Here is a 19,548-nt window from a genome sequence, read left to right as displayed (position 1 = left end):
CCCACTCTGCCTTTCTCGTGCACGAGTCCTGGGAATAAACTGAGTGAACCTGACTGTTTAAGTGAATCTACTGTTCAGCTCGTTCCCATTTCATATCGCTCGACATTCGCCTCATTGCAGTTCCTCTTCTCTCGCTTCCCCTCGGGGTGCCAAATTAGCCTTACCCCCTCCCTCCCCCCCCCTGAGCTGCTGCGAAATACGACAACACAATTCACCCCTTCACCTGCCGGAGCCCATCTCCCCCTCATACCCCTCATTCCCCCTGAGCCCCGCGTTTCCCTGTGTGCACCTTTCGCAACCCTGCCCTCCACCTCTCTGTCCCGCTCCCTCTCGTCCCCGGCAGCTAACCCTAAGCTGCAAGAGAAATGCCATATATAGAATAAGCCGTGGAAAAAAATGTAAAAGGCTCTGTTGGGCAATGCCATCGCTGTGCGTTAGTGGGTGAAGTTTCACGCCGGGGCCCGGGGTGCGCTTTCTCCCGGCTCCGTGGCTCAAACCGACCAGATGCTCCATAGGGGGATGAAAGAGCGAGCGTAGCAGTTTCGCAGCGCTTCTGTTTGCCTCACGCCTCACGAGAGGAGTATGCAGAGGGGGGGGGAAATGGAAAAAAGAAATGGAAAACGACAACAATGCTGTAGATCAGCAGGGCCTGAACGCAGGGAAACCGACCAACAGTACGCCTCCCTGTGGTCATAACTCTTTATGCATCTATCCTTGTTAGAGCATCCTGGAGATCTGTAGTTGTTTTATCCCATAAAACTTAAGACGGGGGGTTTTATTTGCCAGAGGTCGCTGCTCTCTCTCTCGCTCCCTGAGATCAGCACAGGGTCATGCCTCTCCGCGCCTGACTGTCAAGCCAGGTGCTGTCAGCCGTAGCTCAGTCAATACAAGTGCAAGCAGAGTGGAAACATCATTGCTCCAGGCATGCGTTTCCTAGCCCTGCAGTACACCCAGATTATCGAGACCCAACACAAAAACCCTAAAGATAATCACTCTGAATACTGGGAAAAAACATTGAGGCAAAAAAAAATACCCCAAAAAAAGAGCCAATTCCAGAGAGTTAATTAGGATTGGGATGACTGGCTGCAGAGGGTGTGGATGAGCAATGTGCTGCTCCCAGATAAAGACAATTGGCTGTGTTTATTTTTGTTTCCTCAGCCTTTTTTCTCCCACACACCCAAAAAAAAAACCTTGCTCTCAGGCTTGGGCGGTTAATGATTGCTGATTGCTGATTGTTTCATTAATCCGATTACTGACCATCCGTCTGTTATCTCTGTTTGGATACAGGACATAACAAGAAGAGATGCTCGTTATCTTGCAGGGGCAATGGTAATTATACAGTAAATGTGTTGGGAATTAGTTTTCAAACTACAGAATTTTACTAGAACTAAATAATTAGAATAGTGTAACAAGGGTAATTCTTTGGGGATCTTTACAGCTTTGTAGACTAAACCTATACACAATCAGAGGCTGCAGTGGAGGAGATGCTGTTTACTTTTCTAATACCACGATTTAAAAATACTAAAATTGCTGTATTCAAGATATTTAAAAGAATTATCAGCAAAATACAAGTAAAGGTATTTGTATTTCTATAGTACTTTTCTAAACAAATACATAGGAAAACTACAACACAGAACAAAAATATTAAAATATAAAAAATACAAAACATCTGTAAAAATAGGTATAGCTCAGACATTCCTGTAAAAATATGTTTTAAGTAATGATTCAAAAACAGGCAAAGTGCAGTCTAATCTCCTCAGGCAAGGAATTCTGAAGTAACTGAAGTGTCGGAAGTAACTAATGCAGAACTAAAAGCATCGTACTAAAGATATGAAATCTACACCTGCAAAATAACTTGCAATGTTTGAGAGATAGAAATGCAGTACAGTAAATAAGAGTGATAAAGAGTCTCATGACTGTATTTACTGTTGTTTTTTACCACTGAATATAAATATCTGCAAACTATGACTGATGTACTTGGTTTTGCTGCAAGTCAGAATATTTAAAAAGACAAAATTATCAGTACGTTCAATTTGTTTTTATCTCTTGTAAGGGCGCTTTAAGGGTACAGAACAGGTGCAGGTTGTATTACACTTTTGAACAAGTAAGTGCACACAGCTCTATCTTTGAGCAACAGGTGCTAAACAAAGCCAAGGTGCAATATAGACAATCAAAAAAAGGTTTTTTATTGTGTCGTTGTGCAACATGGCTTAATGACACTAAAATAAAACCAATCAGGAATACCTTCTTACTTGAATTACTACATTTGCAAAGTTGTTCATTTCAAACTGCACCATGTAGAGTTGAGTTGGTTTCATTTAATTGAACCAGTGTATGACAAAATTAGTTTCACCATTATGGTTGAATTACACTTTTAGCATGTGTGTGGTTGCCAGGTTCTTTCTGCAGCCTAAAATGTATGACCACGACCATTTGTGACTGTACATGCAGACAAGCCTCACCATATTCCACACACCTAGATATCAGTTCCCTTAAATATGACTTGTTTTTTTCATCAAGATCCTTGAATTATTACTTTCAAAAATTTGTGAAAATGTGGAAAAAAAATCTCACAATGTTAAAGAGAGAAAAATAATAATTCTGTGGTTGCCCCTTTCTTTAGATCCACACCAAAATGTAATGGGTTCTCTCTTGGCCTATGTTCCATCATTCCACCAAGTTTTGTAGAAATTAGGTCTGTAGTTTTTGCGTAATCCTGCTGGAAAATAAATGGACAGACGAATGTATTTCTGCAGTTTCACTTGCAAATGAAACCTACCTGTGGTCACTCCCTATTTAAGATGGCTTCTCAATGTCATAAGTTATTGGCCTGATGATTGTCTAGTACCGACAGGTCGCATAATCATTTTCTGATTGCAAGTTAGACAGTGTGCAGGAGCTCTTTCACATGAAAACACACTTTGATACGACCCCTGCTGCAGTAAAAGTCCATGTTTCCAAACGTTGAACTTCCTTCAGTTTAAGTTTTGTATGAAAATGTGCTGTAAGTGTCTAGAATATTAGAATACTGGATATTCATAACAGAATTACAAGAGGATGTGTATCTCAGTAATTTTAGATAAACATTGTTTGTACTGCTCTTGCAAACTACGTATAAAGCTGCAGTCAACTCCCACTCACATCCCACTTGTTCTTGACATTTAAATCCCCCTGCGGCTGAGAGAGGGGGGGTCCGCAGGTCTTTGTCATTGCAAGTGATGTTTCTATTGACTCTCCATTCATACTGCAACTGGCCCTGTGAGCTCTAATCAATGCACGCTAATGCCTCTATTATAATCCATGGGCTCAAATTAAGGTTGCATTGATCAACAGGCCTTGAGTCGCTACAGTGTGGAGCTGCGTGATGGACTGGAGGGACATGTCTGTGTACAGCATGGAGGAACTCAGACAGGCAGCAGGAGAGGTGACGTGAGAGCAATACAGGAGCCGAGTGTGAGATTGTGTGTGTGTGTGTGTGTGTGTTTGTGTTCCTTTTTCAAACTCTAGCTTTAATTTGTAGCCTTTCCCCGAGGTTTTTAAGTATGCATTGTTGCGATTGGTTTAGAGGGGGCAGAGAAAATGCATCATGCGTGTCGATCAAAGGTGTGTTGGATTTTAAATACCGCTGCGCTTTGGGGGGGCTCCGCTGAGAAATTGCTCCGGGTGTTTTGTCGAACAAAACAATATTGCATCGGTAAGCCAACATGCATCGTAGTTTTTGGTCAGGGGGAGATGTGGACGTACGGGTGTTACAGATCAACACGGCAGCTCTGACCTGCGGAGGTGCACTTTGCTCTCTACGTCTCTGCCCTTTAGCAAAAGTGACACGGGATCGCTGCATTACATTTCATTCCTGTCCGTTGGTTTGTTTGTCAGTAGGATTACGCAAAAAACGACAGAATGAAACAGAAAAACATGGTAGAAGGATGGAAAATGGGCGAAGGAAAAATCCACTAAAGGGCAGATATAGACAAAGGGTCGGATGTGGGTTTTTTGTTTAGCTCTAATTTGCAGAGAAACAGGGCGTTTTTGACACGTGTCTCTGGAAATAATTCATGGACCTTGATTTAAAAAGTCAGGCATATTTCTGCGATTCTGTGTCATTTGATCTAATCAAATGGGACTGTTGGGCCTTGGTGGAGGTTAATGCGCTCCACTAGTCACTAGCCACAGGTGCAGCCACAAAATCAAAATCAAAACCTTGCACACGAGGAGCAGATTTGTGCACAAACTGGTTTCAGTAACAGAGCACTGATGTTTTAAGACTGGAGAGTAGGTGGCTCAGGAGATAGAGCGGGTCGTCCACTAACATGAATGGATTTCTAGAAAAATGGTGGAAGGATGGAACATGGGCCAATGGGGCAGATGTGGAGAAAGGGGTGGATCTAGGATTTTTTTCAAATCACTTTCATTAGCATTGGAATTTTTGGGACATTGTCACCAATTCCCCAAAAAATTATCCATTGATCTTAATGAAAAAAATCTGGCATATTTAGAGGATTGATAGACCTATCTGTGAGCATGTGCCATTTGGTGTAGCTTGAATGAAAGGGGCTGTCGGGCCTTGGAGCAGGTATGCACTTTCCTGAGTGTCATTTTAGTTACTACTACAATTGTGAAGCGATAAAATCTAAATCCAACTTTTTGTGTTCTCAAACTACTTTGTGCGAGAGTTCATTAATGGACATATTGGGACATTTTTTTACATGGCTGTGTGCCATTTCTTACACATTCAACAATCCATGTATGCTTGGATGATAAATCAGACAAACAAACAGATCACTGATGTAGAGAGTATGTGCTTGAGGACATAGAGTGGGTCTTCCACTTGCCAGGGGGTTGATGGGACAATCCCAGTCTCCCCACGCTGAAGTGTCCTTGGTCAAGATACTGAATTGCCCCTCACAGCACCGGCATTGTATGAGTGATGTGTGATAGAGAAAGTGCTGCATGTAGATGTGTTCGAAAATGCGTGTGAATAGCAAAACTGGACTGTAAAGCACTTTGAGTGGGAGGAAAAAAAACTATACAAATACAGACCATTGACCATATCTGTAATTGTAGATATATAAAGCAGGAAACACAGGTAACATGTTTTTTTACAGAAGAGATTCTAATTTGTTAGACAGAGCAGTAACTCCCACGTGTCAATATTCATCATTAGAGTTCCAGGTACCAGATAAACACAGGATCCTGTTCTCTGCTTCTTATCATGCTCTGTCAGACAGCCAGCTTGTGTCTGCTCCCCGTCTCTCTCTCTCTCTCTCTCTCTCCCCCCTGTCTATACTCCCAGTTCTCTCGTTCCCACTCTTTCACCTGGAGCCCGGTAATTTATACAGCCACTCTGCTTCCTCTGCATTACCAAGGCTGACCAGAGCCAACACACAGAGAAAATGAGAGCAAAAAACATGATGGGGTAGACAGAAATACGCAGCGAGATACACAGGGAGATGTCAGGAATACATTTGTGAATATTTCACTAGCAGAGAATAGAAGCCTCTGCTTCTGATGTATGTAACTGTAGAGCCTCCTTATCGTTTTTAATGCTGCACAACTGCATATCTTATGACAAGGTGTAATGCAATGCATAAGACAGTGAAATATAATGGAATCATATGATACTTAACCGTCATAGAACATAAAATATTTTTATCCGACTCAAGCATTATTAGACCTTACATCAACATGACTCATTAAACTAAACATTGTGTAATAATCTTATCTTTTACAGTTTTTTTTAATGGAAAACATGAAACAAGCCTCACTAGATGAATTATGGATGCAGTGTTTGATGCTCTCAGCCATGGACTGTGAAAAAAGGACAATGTGTTTCCATTTCCACCCACTATCCAAATATGAAGCCAAAATATCCTGGATACAAACGTCGCTATATTGTGCTTTTAGAGCCAGAATCTGTGCAGTAGCGATCGGGGGATGGAGCTGCACAATCATTGTGATAAGAACAACAGAAAATTACAGAAACACACCTTGAAATAAATTTATTTGACATGAATTTTTGTTGACTTTTTAAGTTTGGCACATAATCCATTATGACCTATACTCCAGGCCGCCATCAGGTGGCGATAGAGGCGCTTGGCTTCACTTTTGGGCAGCCATCATGAGCCCTCTGTCCGTACTCCGGTCTTCTGAAAGCTTTCGGAGACAGACAAAACAGATCGCAACACAGGAAGCCACGGCGATGCAATGTAGCCAATAGTTCTAGCGAGACGACCATAGCACACGAGGAAGAAATTTCAACAATGGCAGAACTTTTTTGAGGAGAGACTTTAGGAGTTGGTGAGAAACTACTGGCGTCTATATGAGGGTGTTTTGGGATTTTTTTACCCCTTAAGAGGTAGATCATTACAAGAAACTGTCAGAAACTCTCAACCCTAGGCTGCCCTCTAGTGGATGTATTGTTTTTGCAACCATCCCAACGTAAAGGTCGCATTGGAAGTATGTGGGCACTTACGTTTACATTTTTTTTGTACATAAAAGCCGCGTAAATAAGCCTGTAGACTGTGCTGTAGCCGTTAGTCTCAGTGTTTCTAACATGGGAAGCACAGCAGACATCTTGGCTCGTCTCAGTAGGAGGAGCGCAGGTGGAAATAATAAAATGAATAATGGTCCATTTAGCGGCTGCAGTTTCTGTTCATGCTGGCTCACTCTCGCTGTGTCGTGGCTACTGGGACACTTGTAGTGAAATAAAACAGAGCCATCTTTAATGTTATCAGTAACAGCTGCTCTCTGACTGCTATGACAAGTCAGAATACCGTCTCGTTTGTAACAGGCCTGTTAACACAAGAAACTGCCAAAGTAAGACATTTTACACAGAACACAATTGAAAACTTTAAGGCCCCTCAGAGGCTTTGTACTTCCCACACAGGTGTTCTCACATAGCGTGCCTGGTTAAAGCTCTTCTCTGGAATAGGTGGGATCCGTCCCTCCAGGATCTCCCTGGCTTTTGGGGGGGGATTGTTGCTGCTTAAAATGCCTGATTTCATGACAGCTGATGGGCTGTGATCGATGCACATTGCAAAGTTTTAGGCATTTCTTTTTTGCCGTAAAATTTGACTCTTTTGTATAAAGCATTCACTCCATATTTAAATGTTTTATTTGAGACATCTTTCTATTCCTATACACATTTCTCACGTACAGCCACACACACACACACACAGAGTGGACAGAGGAAAGCATGCCGACCATTTGAGAGCGGTCAAAATGATGCCCTGTCCACACTAATGCGGATGTTTTGCAATTTGAACTTTCTCCTCTGAGCTTGGGCCTCTTGTCCACACGCAAACATCATTTTTAGTCACTGAAACTGAGATTTTTACTTTTTCAAAGTGCAGATTTGTGCACATGCCCTTTGTTACTTTGTGTAATGAACATGCTCCGGTTTCTCTCTATGTTTGGTTAGCACATTTAAAAAGGGACCTGTTGTGTTTTCAGCGTCCACTTCTAAAACATAAAGGATAGTAAATGTCTTTCCAGTTAGGTTCTGATGTGCTAGTTATAGTAGTGTGCGCTGAAATGTAGATAAAGAAATGTGTAGTCGGAAAGCTGCAGCCTCAAACTTCAAACCAGTCCCACTATCATTTACCACAGACCTTTGTTAGCGGAACAAATTGAGTGACCCTCACGCTACCTTTAACCATCTTTGGACTTTCAGCTACCTTTGTGTTCGCCACAGCTCATTTGGATATCTTTGCTGAAACTACCTCCAATTACAGGAATTTTCTCTTTAGCTACTTTAAAAAGACAGCCCCAATTCTTGTATTACCTCTATTATCTCACGGTCAAGGCACTTAGTCCAACACTAAATTACATCTTCCTCTCAGGCTTGCCAGCCACTCATTGCCGCCAGTGTCTTTCCAATTCTTTTTCTCCTTTCTGCCTCTATCTTACTCTTGCACGCTGCCTTTTCTTCACAACATTAATTACCATGAGGAGATGGCACTCATTGCTTCGGCATTACAGCAGGCATATTCAACAAATGCGCGGCCTGATGAAGTGTCCGCATCGCGCTGCACCGTGATTTATCATTTATTTCTGCCACAGTGCTCGGGCCGATAACTCTTTTTCTACACCATTAGCCGCCACGACGTAGGTCCCACACACAGACAGGGGACATGTCATTTGTATTGATGCAGGCTCAGTGTGTGACGAGTGACCTCAAATGTGATGGGAGGACCCGACCTCAGAGAAATATTATACAATCGTTTGAATTGTGAAATATTATACAGTCGGGTTATATGAGAAGCTACATTAAACGCACATGAGTGGGTACTGTATGTGCATGTGCCAGTGGGCAATAAGCATGTGCACACTGTCCAGCTGAGTTGCTCCTTAAGTTCTACACCAATGCTTTTCTCATACTTCCACCTACACTGACTCAAGGGTTTAATGCCAGCGGATCCCTTCATACAGAGTCATGACAAGGTTTCATCTGCACATGACATGTAAATCACAGGAGTAGTCAAGTGAACGTCCTTTATAGAGTGAGCGTAAAATCTCTAACAAGATATAACAGATATCACAGTCGCTGTCGTTTTTTTCCAGAGGCAGTGAAGGAAAGATTTTGGAGGAAAGCAAGACAGCGGAAATTTGAAATAGAGGCAGAGAGACAACAGAAAAGGAATGTGTGAGACATATACCTGGGCTAGGACGGAGTTACATGACTCACTACTTAATTATGTCCTGTCTAGAACACTGAGATCATCTGCAGCAAGTCTGTTAGAGGTTCACAAGTTGAGGAACAGACTGCGAGAGAAGCCTTCAGCCTTTAACTAGATCTTGCACTTGACAGCACTCCTGAACTCTTATATTTTTTATCGTTTTCTTTCTTTTCTGTTTTTATGCTTTTTTTATTCAATTTAAATTTTATTTCTTTTTCCCTTTATTTCCTTTTCTTCTAAATGTCATTTTAACATGTTCCTATGTTTCTTAAAATCTGTTGTCTTCGAATTTTGAATGACATTTTAACATTTATTTTAATCTTTGAGCTGCATTAATTGTGTGAAAGATGCTATACAAATCAATGTTATTGTTGTTGTTATTATTATTATTATATACCTCTTTTACGCCAAAGTTAGCAGGAGTACGTAGATTAAATCTGTTTAAAAAAGGCGATTGACTCCTTTCGATCGGAGCTGGAGCAAATTTAAAACCTGTGGCTGACATGGGTATGAATGCCGATTGCATCCATTCCCACTGCACACAAAATCCAGATGTTAGTGGGTTTTTTCACCAGTAAGGGACTATAGATTTGAGTGAAATGAGGCAAAAGGGGGTATCATGCACAAACAGGTTGAGAATGAGGTTAAAAAAAGATATTAAATGTGTCCTTTATCGGTTTAAATTAGTCTGAAGTCAGAGATGGCAGGAGTCTCTAATCCTCTCTCCCTCCGGCCCTGAATCACCTGCCATCCACAAAGTCACCGTCCATCCCACAGGAAAACACTCATTACAGGCTGCCACTACGTTTGACTGCATCTCTCTCCATAACCTTGAAACACTGTTCACTCAGCCAAAAACACTTCAATCCAGCAGGAGCGCCGGGTCAATTGAGTCAATGTCGAATGACTCCTTTCTCCCAAAGGCACCGAAATTGACATTTTCTTTTTTTCGTTTTTGGGAGAATGTTCCAAGGACAAATGTAGGTAGATCACATGGAAACATAAAGCAGCGAAGGTGTGACTATGTGTGCCTTGATCCCAGGGGAGCGAGCTGAGAGAATAAAACCTCAAACAAAAGCGTTGCCCAGAGAAACATCCCGCTGAGTCTGTGTCCTTGAAGACTTGCGTAAAGATGTCCTGGATACATGGATTGTACAATATGAGTATCTGTCACATACTCGCTGAAAGACACAACCAAAGATGTCAGCGCTCCAAGACACGAAAGTTTGCTGTTTCATCCTGTCTTTCCTTTCAAGTTCAATGATATTTCACAGATTTTATTTTGTTTGAAGTAGTTGTTTGAATAAGGACTTTTCAAGGCATCATTGCACCGTTTTTTTCTCCAAATATAAACAATTTAATACTTGAAACAGACTTTTCTTTAAATTATTAATTAAAAAAACAACCTCTTGGCTACTCAAAATATATTCACCTCATGTAGCCCCGCTTACTTTACCCTTTTCAGGTTCGAACTAGATTTTGTGAAGACTTCCGCTAAAAAGCCGGTAGAACAAGGACGTGTAAACAGAGGCAAATAATACAAAATTTTACACGTTAGTTTGTGGGAAGTTCGCAGACATGGATCCCGCTGTCAGTACATGGGAGCATACTTTTTCAAACCTGCGACGAACAGATCCTGTAAAAGTATCGCACCCTTCAAGGATCGACAATAGCGACTGGGAGGGTGACATGAGAAAGTGTTCAGAAGTAACAGGGATATACTTAATTATTTTGTGCTGCACTGAAGTCTCCCAGTATATACACAGAGGTAAGGTAAGGTGGAAGTTGGGGTGCTGAGGGGACTGCAGCACTCCCCCACTGGCAAGGGGGTGTAACTGCAAGTTTAAAAAACCAAAACCACTATTTTTCTTTTAAATATTTGGTTTCATTTTTCGAACATTCAGTACATTTTCAGTGTAGCCAATGCACAAATGTGTAGGTGTGACTTCTGATAAAGAAAAGTGTGAATTGTGGATAGCTGAAAATGGTCCTACTCTGCTTTTACATACAACGAGTTGGTGTTCTTGTCTCCTTTATGTTATTGTGTAAAATGTTCGAAGGCCCGTGTTAAATGTTGTTGCCCATTCAAATGAATACTAAAATCATTACTGTTGCGCTGCTGCTCTGCATTTAATATATCATGATTATACAGCTCCGACCAACTTTGAGCGTCTCTGAGAATATGTGAACTAATTTGAAATGCATCACACATTACTTTTTCTAATCTCATTCATTGGATGTGACTTTCACACTACTCCGCAGTGCTGACCCTTAATAATAAATCTGATCTGAATTTTTCTGCTGGTGCATTTGTAATGGGAAGTATAGCCAAAAAAAACACAGCACAGACCAAATTATGTCTAGGGAGACAACTCACAGAGGAGGGGAGCTGTAGCTAATTTCATGCCTTGTATTTTTCTGTCATGCATGGCTAATTCACGGTTCAGGCGGGCGCGATGAAGCACACGCCCTGTGGTCTTCCACAGCCAAACCCCCCCCCCCCAATTCGCCAAGGGCCTGGAGTAGTGGAGCCTGAGCTATCTTAATGTGAGCGAGGGTGGGGGGGGCATTTGCAAATCCATACTGCAGTTTGCTTTTATACAGCACTAATTCGGAGAGAGGCCGATAAAACCAGGGGTGAGACAGTGGTGGCAGTTCCATTTGGGTTCGCTACCCTTGACTGGCTCTGAGATGTAAATGACTATCCACCCCCACCGTCCAGTGTGCCTGCTCTGGTTGCTCACCATTTGTAATTTAATACCTTTTGACGGAGTACACTTTTTGGCTGGGAAAATATTTTTCGAAAAATCCACTTCATCATGCTCTAAAATTAGATGTCTGTTTTAAGGAAATGGTTTATTTATGTACGTGTAATGTGGGAAAACCTTTTATTTACTTCCGTGGAATGTGAGAAGATTGATCCCACTAGTAACTCAAGGAAAAAAATTTAATAATTTAAATACCAAATCTTTCAAAAATACTTTTATCTTTATTTTCCTGTAATCATTCATCGCAGATTATCAACTGTCAGCCTACAGTTTAGAGGAATTTACTTACCATCCTCACATCCCATCCCTACTGTTGAGCTATGGGATTCACACGCCATCTAAATCTGAACCCAGGTTACTCATAATCACTCAGACCCTTCCTGGGGTCGGTTCCGCAGCAGCCTGTACCTGTTGTAGACATCTTCAAGAATCGGACAGGACCCCTTGATGTAGGAATGGAATGGCTCTCGCTCTGAAGCTATACTTACTGACATAAGAAAATATGAATGCTTTACTTTCAGGATCTCTGACTGGTCTCTGAATCTTAGACTTTCAAACAAATACAGACAGACCAAATTCATATCAAATCCTGTTTAAACAACAGGCAGGCAGACCCCATAATGTCAAAGTAAGACTATTACTTAGATAAGTGATGGTAATGCAGGCTAATTGGTGACATTTTATTTGCGTTGTTCAGAGCCAGGCTAGCTTTCCCACTTATTCCAGTCTTTATGCAGAGATACTAAGGTAACCAGCTGCTGGCAATAGCTGATTTTCTCAAAATACAGTGGAGGAAATCTCATGTTGAAGTGAAACGATTATTTTGGTTATTATATATTTCTCTTAATAATGTATCAGTTTTGGACTGATATTCCAACGGGTTTTAGTTGCATACACAAACATTATCATTAAATACCAACTCTACAAGGTGGAACAAAGCCTGAATTTCGCAGCTGTGTCTCTCTACCTCGGGAGACGTTGCCAGCTGATCTGCTACCAGGTACGTGTAGAGCACAGCTGCACATCCTACCTCCCGTCTCCTTCACCTGTCGAAAGCAGTTAGGGCGGAGTGGCCCCGTCGCACCGCACACCAACATGGAAACATGTTGTCTGGTTGCTGTGGAGAGGGCGGCTGTCTCTAGGTGAACCTCCGGGGGCACTTATTATGATAATGAGGCCCATTTTAGAACACTGGCCGCCTGTGGTGGGGTAGTTAAGGCAAGAGTTGAGGGAGCACGGGTGGAGAGGGTGAACGGAAGAAGTGGAGATGGAGGGGAAGTACGGAAAATTGGGGGGGTGGACCACCTCGGGGGACCTCCATGCATAAAGATGGAAGCACAGGGGCCAAAGTTGCCCCAACAAATCAATCAGACAGTGGTTGGAGGGCGCAGCTGGCCGGGCAGTTCCCCAACTGTGACAGGAATATGTCCCTCTTACAGCTGTGTGTGCTCTTGTACAGCTATCTTTGTGAGGACCAGTTTGAGTCTACAACCTACGGAGTGAGGACATTTTGGGAAAGTGAGGACCTTTTAGGCGGGCTTCACTTTGTGACCCCCCCCCCCTTTAATGGACTGGTTAAGGTTTAGGGTTAGGCATTTAGTTTGGATGGTTAGGATTAGGGGCTAGGAAATGCATTATGCCAATGAGTGTCCTCACTAAGAGAGCTGTACAAACGTGTGTGTGTGTGTGTGTGTGTGTGTGTGTGTGTGTGTGTGTGTGTGTGTGTGTGTGTGTGTGTGTGTCCATGATATCCACTGATGCCCACAAACGAGTCATCCACTTCAACATACACACTTTAAGTTGCACACTAGATTCTCAAGATGCCTCTGAAACTGTAGATAGTGAGTTGGACTTGTTTCTGTAAATAAGGTGACGTGAGAGAACAACTTTCACAATCAGAGTGTTATAATTGTATGATTCTTGGTTGATCGACAACCCTCAACAACAGATGTTTTAGGCATAACTTATGCTTAAGCTGGTATGGGTGATGCGGGTTGGATTCCTGGACTTATAAGACGAAAATGTGACATGATGAGACTGTTGAATCGTTTGATTATGTCTGAAAACCGGGTCAATGAGAAAATGTTTCTTTGGAGTAAATTGCCCAATTCTCTCTGGGCTACAAGCTGTTTTGGAGGAAGCTAAATCTCCATATATGTAGAAGGAGTTCAATATTCAACTTGAACACAATTAAAAGAAATTCACTTGCTACATTTGAAGAAAATGGTTCAGAGATATTGATTTAAAACCAAAGTTACAAACATATATTTAAATCAAGCACAGTTATGGCACTGAATCTTATGTTACAGCAAACTTATCGAGGGGTCAAAGGTGTTTAGTTGTACAGCTGAGAGCAGGAGTCCTTCCTCTGGCCCTCGACGTTGGTGGATTTAAAAACATCCCTGAGGACAACAGGCTGTCTCACACTTTCTTCTTCATTGCCTGTATTATGATAAGTTGAGATTGGCTATATTAGAAGAAATGTGTGTTCAAAATCAAGAAATGTTCTGGTGCACTGATGATGACAGAATGGAACGGTTGTTTGGTTTAGTGCTTAAGTTGAGCTGAGCACATATAGTGTGCATGACACAATAATGAAAATCAATCAATCAATCAATCAATCAATCAATCAATCAATCTATCCATGTACCTGCAGCTATTTTTTCTGTTCCAAGAGATACAATATCTATAAAAGCTTCTACAAGTTCCCTATGAGTTCAATTTAGAATATCCTCAGATTTTAAGCTCTTCATTCTGGAGCTGAATTGTATTGCCTTTGCTGAGCGTTAACCGGAGCAGGAAATGAGGCTGAACTGCAGATGCTCGTACTTGCCTTTCAAATCCTTCGAGGGATCTGTCTCAAATCTGGAGCGATACATATCTACACCACCGGAGACAGTGCCGTTACTCACTATCAGCACCCTTCATCGAGCGACATGCTCCGGAGATTAACCCATATGTGCTGCGGCTCCTACCAGCGCCATCTGTATCTCGCCTTCCCCTTCTCAAGGTCAGATCGGCGTGGAGGCACAGGAGCAACCAGCGACTGGGGTTGATCACAGAGCTCTGCACGCCTGTTTATTTGAACACATGCAGCAGTGTGACTAATCGTGTAAAAAAGAGCTGAGAGCATTTTAATTAGCTGCCGTTCACCCTCTCACAAACAAGCTCTTTGCAAGTGACAAAGCAAGTTTGACTCGATTAGGAAATTATTGACTTCCTCTCCAAATTGGGAGGCCAATGATGGGACTGCTGGTGCTGATGGGAGTTCACCTCCCTCCGAGCATCCTGAATGAGATGTGTGCACATTGCAAGTTGGAGAATGTCCAAATACAGAAGGGAGAGAGGAGGGTGCAGTATCTCAGACAGCCTGCCTGCTGATGTAAAGAGGCACTGACTGGCCGATGCTGACTCTCTCTCTCTCTCTTTCTCTCTCTCTCTGGTAATGCTTTCTCTGGCACTCACGCAGAACTGCGCACAAGCACACGCTAAAAAAAAAAAAAAAAGAAAAGCTACAAAGATACAGCATCATCTCTCCTTTTCAATGTCTGCCTCTTTCTCATGCAAAACAGATGCAGTGTAGTAGAGCCCAGAGTCATCGAAACACCTGCAGGCGTCTCTGTTGTCACTTGTGAAAGTGTGTGTGTGTGTGTGTGTGTGTGTGTGTGTGTGTGTGTGTGTGTGTGTGTGTGTGTGTGTGTGTGTGTGTGTGTGTGTGTGTGTGTGTGTGTGTGTGTGTGTCCGAGGCTGACAACCCAGGTTTGAGTGGTGCTGCCATCTAGTGGTAAATATATAAACTGAAGCACACTCACATGACATGGCTCAACATGGGTGAATATATCACATGCTCCTTCCTTCCTTCATTTGTGAATAAGGGGAACATGCTCTTATGTAATCAGGAGAAGCTTCTTACATTACAGGCTGCTGGGAAGTAGTATTTGAAGTGTAAATGTGTTCATGGCGTGCGTATCACTAAATGCACACACACTGGATCATCCATTCTGCTGCAGATTCAATCATCCAAGTGTGACCTCAGAAGGAAAATAGTTGTAATGTTGCTGCAATGCTTCATATTGAGCTGAATTACATAGCTCTTATTTTGAAAAGAACTAGTGTCTACAGATTGTGTCAATTGCTTCACTGAAATAGTTGACATGCGATGTATGAGAAATAACTGTAAAGTAGTTCATTCAAACTTATAAATCACACACGTGAGCAGTTTCATTTTATTAAAGACAATGAATATGAAATCTATACCAGGTAGGATGAACACAAAGTTCACTCTGCACCATAGACTGTTTATAAAAAAGCTCTGCACACAAGCTCCAGCACACAATCAATAAAAAGGGACAGTGTTTGAGAAGGATTCACTAATGAAAGGGAATCATTCTGAAGTCAATAGCAAACAGGCATGTTTAGAACAGGCACTGCTCTATAGTATTTTCAATAAAACAGAAGAAATATTGGGTTAAATTTCTACCTCAAAGTTCGTCATGCAAATCCCCTCCTCTTCCTGCTCAGTGCTCCCCTCCCTTTAGATTTCAGGCTCCCCTGGCAGTGCCTGCAGTTTGTTTATCCCTCATAAGCTGTGTGAGCCCTCCACTGACCTTGTTTGGCCCCATCGTTCTCTGGACTCCATCCCGGTGCCAGTGAAGAGCGACTCCAATCTGGGAGGGCCACATATAGCGCTGCCCCGCAGCTTCAACATCACTGGGTTGAGGTCACTGTTAAAGGTTAAGGAGAATTTAGCAGCCATTAAAACAACTTGCATTTTGTCTTTTAACCATTCTGTAATTCCGCACTTTCACCTCCTCTATATAGAATATACTCCAAAATAACCAGGAAAATTGATTGTAGAGACAGTCTGTGAACAGTATGCATAAACCAGTGAGCACACACACTCTCCATATCTTTCTCCTGGATTTAAGGTGATAAATTGGCCTGAAATACAGGAACACACATCTATGTAATCCAAACTGATCCCTTCATCCGAACAGCTGCAGAGGGTAAGAGTATGACAAAATTCACAGTGTAACCACGTTTGACGGTTGAATGGAAATAGACGTCTCCCTGCCATCTATGATCGGGGTTGACACGCAGTAAAGAAGCCTTATGAGATTCAGGTGGAGGACTGCGGTGTAACAATGAATAAGCAAAGTGCCACGATAGCACCGCTTCACTTTGTCAAATGTGATGCGGCTCTGGCACCAAACGTCCTCTCGAGTAGCTCAGATTTTGTGTGCGGGCACGCATATTATGCATGCAGTGTGTGTGGTCCACGTATTACTCATGTTGTGGGGACCTAAATATGTTTACACAGTCACATGAAAAGGACTTGTCTTCCTTATGGGGACAAAATGCCCCCATGATGTAAATCATTATAAATCATGAAAAATGAATGTCCTCCTAAGGTGTGTGTGTGTGTGTGTGTGTGTGTGTGTGTGTGTGTGTGTGTGTGTGTGTGTGTGTGTGTGTGTGTGTGTGTGTGTGTGTGTGTGTGTGTGTGTGTGTGTGTGTGTGTGTGTGTACACTAGACTGGTAACTGGCAGGCTGCTGACCCACTTTGATGATGTTTTCATTTTTCATTCACTTCCCGCGAGGAGCCACAAGGTTTTTGCTTTCTCTTCACTTCTCTCTCGTCTTCTTCTTCCCGTTCTCCACCCAGTATTTACCTGATGATAATTGTGACATGAATCATTTCCGACAGGGTGGAGCTCAGCTTTGAGAACAAACTCCCGCGACAGAAGCCTGGAAGAGGAAGGGAAACTTTCTTTTGATTCCCGCAGCTCAGGAAACTGATGAATTTCCAAGTGCTCCATGCATCTCTGTGTTTATTTTTTGAATGGGAGCATGAGATATTGCATGTGGGGAGAAGACACCCAATTCTTTATTTACATAGTTTTTTTTTCTTTTATTTCCTAACAAATAAAGATTGTGACACAAAAATGTAGGTTAATATTTCTTTCATTGTAAATGAAAACTATAGATGTGTACAAAATATATACATGGATAAACATGTAAAATTAAAAGATCACAAGAAAAATAACCTACAGTACGGTAAATGCTAAATTGACTGTATTTATATGGAGCTTTTCCAGTCTTTATCGACCACTCAGAGCACTTTAAACTACAACTCGCATCCCCCCATTCACACACATTCATACGCTTTCTCTATCACAAACCATTCACACACCCAGGGGCAATTTGGGGTTCAGTATCTTGCCCAAGGACACTTCTGCACGCAGACTGGAAGAGCTGCGGATCGAACTACCAACCTTCCAGTTAATGGACTACCCACTCCACCTACTGAGCCATTTAGAGAAAAAAATATCAATATCTTGCATTTCTGACCCATTTTCACTATCACATTAGAATCTATGCTGAGGGCAATGCTTCACCTGCACTATAATATCACCATGACCAACATACATTAACGTGATGCTCCCTGTCTCTCTGGATATGTCTGTCAGGACCTCTATCTCTGAAGCTATGCAGCAATTTCACTGCTGAAAGAAGATCAAGTCTCTTGATGACATTATCCTTCTTTAGTGAAGGATCAGAACCTTTTATGATTCTGTCCTCAGCTCACTGGTTTGTAGATTTGTGCCCATTGAAGGTCTTAGTGGAGTTGGTTTCAACCTTCTCCTGCAACTAACTGCCCAATTCTAACAAGATTATATTCAGCGTGTCTGTCGGCCCCATTTGAGAAATACTTGCAAATTGATGCAAAGTTCAGGCATTTACATTTACCTCCGCCAAGGAGATTATGTTTTCATCATTTTGTTTGTTGTTTGTCTATCTGTTAGTCAGGAGGATAATGCAAGAACTTCCAAATGGATTACGACGAAACTTGCTGGAAGGATGTGGTATGTGTCAATTTCGGGGATGATCTGGATCAGGGGGCGGAACCAGGATCTTACTCTGTGTGCCGTTAAATGTTTCATAACGTGACGGTCGGACCTTGGCAGCGGTACGTGCCCTCTGAGTGCCCTTCGATGAGATTTTTTTTTTTTAATGTTTTTCCACTGCATTATGTATCTATGGCTCGGGTTCTCTTTCAGCTTTACCTCCATTTGCCCTGCTCCCTCTGTGCCCTGCAGTGACATTGGAGGTGGACCGTGTTGCGGTATCACACAGCATGTGCTGCTTCCCTGTGCCTCGTGCCCTGCTACTGCTGGGAGCACTGACATAGCCTCGAGCATCATGGCTCTCTGACACAACCCCATCTCATGCAGCGCTGCTTGCAGCACGTGGATGCCCCCTCCCGAACGCCTCATGACAGAGACAATGTAAACCATTTCCATAGCGGACATTTAATCGGATCAGTTTATTGCAGTAAATGCTGATTCTCAGAGAGGACAGAGGCAGACTCTGCCTTACAGCCCTGGTCTTTGGTTTGTAAACCACACTCAAGTGACTTAAGCCACATGTTATATATTTAATTCAATTTAGCGGAGAAACAATGGCTGCTCCATGATCCGCAGCAGTACCAGGGGGGGGGCAGCCAGAAGGGTCTAGAGCTCCTCAATGCCAGACATAAATGAACAGAGAGGCAACCAGATGATTAGGGTTATTAAAAAATGTCTTGTCCCGTGCCACAGCTCGGTGATTGATCTCCTTTGACGTGTCCTTTTACCCTGTGTCACATCAATAAACAACGTCTCTGCTGAGAGACTGACAGACTGCCTCCATGTCGGGGAGAAATGGAGAGGATAGGAAGGGAGCAGAGACAGAGGAGACGGAGAGATGGAAATGATGCTGACAACCAGACAAAAGCATTAGCACTGGAAGGAAGGGGGAAAGGAAGGGAGAGAGAGAGAGAGAGAGAGAGAGAGAGAGAGAGAGAGAGAGAGAGAGAGAGAGAGAGAGAGAGAGAGAGAGAGAGAGAGAGAGAAGTCCAAATTCCGAGCAGGGCTGTGACTTTTATTGCTGATCATGAGTCAAGATATTTATCACATTTACATGATTCTCCTTCTCCACGAGTCGTTCTGTGAGCTTTAATGTTCCTCCTCTGTTCAGTGGACTCTACTGAAACCTTAATGGTGACTGACACAAGAACAGCTTGAGGGCCTCCTCATCTATTTTACACAGAATAATATCAG

This window comes from Hippoglossus hippoglossus, chromosome 24 (genome assembly GCF_009819705.1).
Source record: "Hippoglossus hippoglossus isolate fHipHip1 chromosome 24, fHipHip1.pri, whole genome shotgun sequence".
Taxonomy (NCBI): Eukaryota; Metazoa; Chordata; class Actinopteri; order Pleuronectiformes; family Pleuronectidae; genus Hippoglossus; species Hippoglossus hippoglossus.
Note: the sequence above shows the minus strand (reverse complement) of the source record.